The 6,008-nt window shown below is 47.2% G+C and overlaps 1 long non-coding RNA gene across 1 annotated transcript; it reads left to right on the forward strand.

Annotated features, from left to right (window-relative positions):
• The first annotated feature begins 387 nt into the window (after positions 1–387).
• Positions 388–2,346, forward strand: LOC138798669 (uncharacterized). Its single transcript, XR_011364133.1, has 3 exons — positions 388–434; positions 939–992; positions 2,191–2,346. It is a non-coding gene; the product is annotated as an uncharacterized lncRNA (long non-coding RNA).
• The last annotated feature ends 3,662 nt before the right edge of the window (positions 2,347–6,008 follow it).

Below are 6,008 nucleotides of genomic sequence, written 5' to 3' on the forward strand. Positions count from 1 at the left end.
CCGAAATGGAACCTACACTTACTGTGGCCTCTCCTTGGCTATTAATAAGCCTATACACTGGGAATGCAAGATTCAACTAAAACTGCCAAAAATAACTCTCAGAGTGGGATGGGTGGAGTGCACGACCGAGGTGTGGCTGGAAGCAGGTGTAGATTAGTACCCCTGGTGCAGGATCGGGCACCCGACCGGCCGGATTCAGTAAGAGGCGTGCACCTCTTAGTGAATTCTGCCGAGGAAAAGGGGGCTGGGCCTTGTACTTGTACGCCGGTCTTCATAAATCCCCCCCCCATGAGTTTATATGTATGGGCCATTCTAAGCTTATACCTGCTCTAAAATTAGTTCGCAAAGCCCAATCCTGATTTAACACCAGCATTTTTATCGTTTGACAGCTACTATGGATTTACCTAAGCCTGTGACAACCTGTGCAGAACCAGGTAAAAGTCTATGAACTGTTTTGAAAATTCTGCTGTATAAGCTGAGCACTAGGGATGAGCGAACCGCCGGACTTTTGGTCCGACGGCATCTTTGCTCAATTACCATGCCTGCGATCTCGGGTGCATAGTTGCGATCCCTGGAATCTGCGGGCAGGATCTTCCAGGGAATTCAAGATACATTCCCTGGCTTTCCAGGGAATGAATCTTCAATTCCCTGGAAGATCCCAGCCGCAGATTTCCGGTAGCGCAATTATGCACCCGGGATCACAGGCATCGCACTGGAGTGAGCGGCTTTCGGACCGAAAGTCCGAAAGTTCCGCTCATCTTTACTGAGCACCTCTAGGGCCGAAAGTACAATGTGTTGTTTTACCTGTGGAAGCTGTAAAGTGTGTGAAGTGTGTGTTGACTCTATCTACATGTATTACCAAAAGTAAAATAACAACTAAACTATGGATAAAGATATTTTTTAACACCAGCATTTTTATCATTTTTATTGTTTTCTAGTTAAGGAGGTTTTACCCAAGCCTGTGCCAGTGCCAACCTGTATGAAGGACCAAGGTAAAATTTAATGACCATCACGAAAACTAAATCAGATATACAAAGTGTTGCAAAATGTAACATAACAACTGAGGCTATGTTCAGACATAGTAAGAGACTGGCTGTTCCTTGACCCGGCCGGATCACGGAACAGCCGATCTCAGAAAAGATCTCAGTAAAAATTATCTTTAGGGCCGCAGAGTTCTAATGCGGACGCATTAGTGCGGGCCCGCATCAGAACTCCCCACAGCACACAATAGAGCGAGTGGCCAGAGCTGCTAGCTCTGCTGTGTGAGCTGACAGGGTTTTCTGCGGCCACTAGTGGTCGCAGAAAACTGACACGTCAGTTTTTTTCTACAGCGCCGCTAGGGATCCCAGCCGGAGTATATACTATGTGCATACACTCTGGACGGAATTCCCTCAGCCTGCAGCATTACGTAAGTGGCGCAGGAATCACGGCTTGTTACAACTGCTGTGATTTCCGCGGCACTTACGTAGTGTGAACATAGCCTGAAAAGTAGATTAAGTACTTCTATTGGTTTTTTTCCTAAACCAAAAATGTATGTACCATACAGATAACCCATGCAGCTATGGCACCCTTAAATGAGGTCTTGGTTAGTGCTATTGCCTTTACTCTTAGAAGTTGTAATGTTATGAATTATTACATTATTGGTACAGTGAATGGTCCCAATGGGTATGGGAATGGAGATGGAAATAAACACTGGCCCATTCTTCTCTGCATGAAAAAATTACACGACAATGAACTGTGTGTAGAGTTTGGGGCTTGGTTTTATTTTGCAATGGGGGGTTTCTGATGGCCCCATTGCAAAAAAAGAAATTAAATATATATTATTAACTAAATTTACATTTGTTTCCCCAATAATCCATCAGCAGGGCACATACTGCTGTTTTGTTTTTTTTGGAAGGGCGTATACAATGTAATGTAAGTGGCAAGTGGCCTCTATACAGTTCAATAGGAAGCCACAGAAAATCTAAAATTCTCTGGCTATCTGATCATTACTGTACAGGGGCAGTCTGACCATTCGAGTATTAAGGAACTTATTGAGAACAATGGCCAGGAATATATTAATATAGATAATGGGCAAGTAATCCTAAAATGTATTTCATTAACCCAAATAAACTGTATCAGTTGCCTGTAATAATTGGTAAGAGGTCATGGGTTTTCAATGTTTACTGACAGTAATCATTTTGTTTTAAGTTGTAGAACAAGTCACTCCGCAACCTTCTGCTCCTTCACCTGTGACACCACAACCATGCGCACACCAACCCACTAACACCCAGGAGAAGAATGCAATCAAGAAGTAAAGTGATTGTCTCTGGTGAAGAGGCTTTCCTCTATGTCTACACTGGAAAAAGAAATGTTAATTTAAATGATGTTCCTGTAGATATAACATATTAAATTATAGTCATCCCTACATCGTTTATTGTGTACACTTGACTAGAGCTAGGCTGGATATATATTCATTGCAACACTGCATAAAGTAACATGGAAGTGATAACAAATGCAGCTAATAAATTAAACCATGTTCTTCCTTCATGCACAGTAATGAAAAAAGGATGTGGTTTGTTGATGGCTATTTACACCCACAAATCAGTTTTAGACTATGTTTACACACAGTAAATTGAAAGCTAATTGCGGCCATAATTCTGAGTAAAAATAAAACTATGTGTGAACAGGTAAAAAAACAAAACAGCCGTGTTTTCTAAAAGCAGATGATAAATAATGAGCATGTTTATTGTCTTTAACCCCTTCACGTCAGCAATCTGTATATATACGTTCCTATTGCACATGTCCCGTGCAGTAGGAATATATATATATATATATATATATATATATATATACGTTCCTGCTTTGACGGGGGTTTATGATGAGAGCGGGATCGCTGCAGAGATAGCGATCCCGCTCTCATCTGAGTACAGCACCGGAGATAATGAGAATCAGCTGCGATCCCAAAGCTGACCCCCATTTACCCCTTAGTGACCGCTGATACGGCAGTCACTAAAGGGCCGGTGCCGCCGCTGTATTTCATCTCCCCCAAAGTGAATCCACGGTGGGGGGAGATGAAATAAGTAAAATCAGACCCCAGATTATCCCCCCTAGTGCCCTGGTATCTAACCCCCCTCCCCGCAGCGGCCATCAGATCCAAGATGGCCGCCGCCATCACTGTGAACAGACTAATGTCTGTTCAAAGTGATTTAAAGTAAAATGAATGAAAGTGATCGGGGACCCCCCTGTGGGGTCCCGGTACAAGCGATCAGCGGTATATACTATATACCACTGATCGCTTGTACCATGTGCTCCCGACACTTTGTATCCCCGGTCACCATAAATGATTGATGACAGGGGATATAAAGTGATGTGCCCCCACCCCCCAAGTTGCCCCCCACCCCCCCAGTCACCCCCTTCCCCCCATCACCCCCCCTACCCCATATACTAACCTGATCCTGGAGCTCCTTCCTCCTCGACGTCCTGGCTGGTTATGAAGTGCGCATGCGCTCCCCAACCCGTCAACCAAATTTAAAGTGACAGAGAGCAATTTGGTCTCTGTCACTGAACTATGATTACTGTGATAGAAAATATCACAGTAATCATAGTAATACAGTGAAAATGAATGTATAAAGTACAAAAAGTGACAAACATACAAAAAAATAAAACACACACTTTTTATTATAGTAATAATTGCAGTTTACTCCCAAGTTACCCCTAACCACCCCAGATTACCCGTAACCACCGCATGTTGCCCGTAACCACCCCAGGTTGTCAGTGACCCCCTCCAGATTGTCCATAATCACCCCAGGTTGCCTGTAACCACCTAAAATTACATGTACCCACCCCAAATTACCTATAAGCACTTCAGTCTATCCGTAACAATTCTAGATTGTCTGTAACCCCTCCAGGTTGCCCGTAACCACCGCAGGTTGCGCATAACCACTCCAGGTTGCCCGTAATCATGCCAGATTACATGTAACCCCCCCAGATTGCACGCAAACACCGCAGGTTGCCTCTGACCACCGCATGTCGCCTCTGACCACCGCACCTTGCCTCTGACCACCGCATGTCGCCTCTGACCACCGGACCTTGCCTCTGACCACCGCACCTAGCCTCTGACCACCGCACCTTGCCTCTGACCACCGCACCTTGCCTCTGACCACTGCACGTCGCCTCTGACCACTGCACCTTGCCACTGACCACCGCACCTTGCCACTGACCACCGCACCTTGCCTCTGACCACCGCACCTTGCCTCTGACCATCGCACCTTGCCTCTGACCACCGCACCTTGCCTCTGACCACCGCACCTTGCCTCTGACCACTGCACCTTTCCTCTAACCACCCCAAATTGCCAGTGACCCCCTCCAGATTGCCCGTAACCACGCCATATTACAGGTACCCACCTCAGATTACCTATTAGCACTTTAGTTTATCCGTAACCAAAGCAGGTTGCCTGTAACCACCCCAGATTGTCTGTAACCACCCCAGAATGTCTGTAACCACCCCAGATTGTCCGTAACCACCCCAGATGTCCGTAACCACCCCAGATTGTCCGTAACCACCCGAGATTGTCTGTAACCACCCCACGTTGCCCGTAACCACAGCAGGTTGCCTGTAACCACCCTAGATTATCTGTAACCACAGCAGGTTGTCCGTATCCACCCCATGTTGCCCGTAACCACCCCAGGTTGCCTGTAACCACCCCAGGTTGCCGTAACATCAGCAGGTTGCCTGTAACCACCCCAGATTGTCCGTAACCATCCCAGATTGTCCGTAACCACACCAGATTGTCTGTAACCACCCCACGTTGCCCCTAACCACAGCAGAACACGAACTGGAGAGAGTGGAACGGCTGCACATCCCATCCATGGCTGATACTAATGCCGCTAGGCCTATATTAAAAATCAACACCAGAGTGTCTGTATATGAATTGATCAAGCCATATTGCCCCGTGTACCACCGCGCAGGTCCTCTGGTCCACACGGGTCCCTACGCTAACTCCACACCGTGTCGGTCAGCGACCGCCAACCCCGCAAAGCGTGCACATGCAGGGAAGGGAGGCCATGGAACGGCCCTGCAACCCCAATGTCACAGGACCAGACCCAAAAAGCCCCACCAAAACCCAGCCAGCACCACCGGCGGGGAAGGCTGCCCCCAAACGACACAAGTATGGATATGGTATTACACTTACCATTGCTGCTCTCACAGAATGGGGAAGACATAGGGTCCAGACATGTGAGCACAGACATATCCTGCTAATTTTGGTCATGTGGGTCTTATAAAGGAGTGCTAGCTGTTCAGAGAGGGAGAACTGTGAAACACGAACTGGAGAGAGTGGAACGGCTGCACATCCCATCTATGGCTGATACTAATGCCGCTAGGCCTATATTAAAAATCAACACCAGAGTGTCTGTATATGAATTGATCAAGCCATATTGCCCCGTGTACCACCGCGCAGGTCCTCTGGTCCACACGGGTCCCTACGCTAACTCCACACCGTGTCGGTCAGCGACCGCCAACCCCGCAAAGCGTGCACATGCAGGTTGCCTGTAACCACCCAAGATTGTCTATAACCACAGCAGGTTGTCCGTATCCACCCCACGTTGCCCGTAACCACCCCAGGTTGCCTGTAACCACCCCAGGTTGCCGTAACCACAGCAGGTTGCCTCTAACCACCCCAGGTTGCCTCTAACCACCCCAGGTTGCCTGCAACTACTCCAGGTTGCCATAACCACAGCAGGTTGCCCGTGACCACCCCATGTTGACCGTATCCACCCCAGATTACCCGTAACTACCCCAGATTACCCGTAACCACCTCAGACTGCCCGTAACCACCTCCAGATTACCCGGAACCACCCCAGGATGCCCGTAATCACCCCACATTACCTGTTATCTACATTTTTTCTCCTGTTCCTTGTGAAATTTAGAAATTTCTAATTAAACCAACATATTATTGGAAAAAATCAAGTTTTTCATTTTTACTGGCCAATTTTGAATACTTTCCTTTAATACCTGTGGCGCCAAA

This window comes from Dendropsophus ebraccatus, chromosome 8, assembly GCF_027789765.1.
Source record: "Dendropsophus ebraccatus isolate aDenEbr1 chromosome 8, aDenEbr1.pat, whole genome shotgun sequence".
NCBI lineage: Eukaryota > Metazoa > Chordata > Amphibia > Anura > Hylidae > Dendropsophus > Dendropsophus ebraccatus.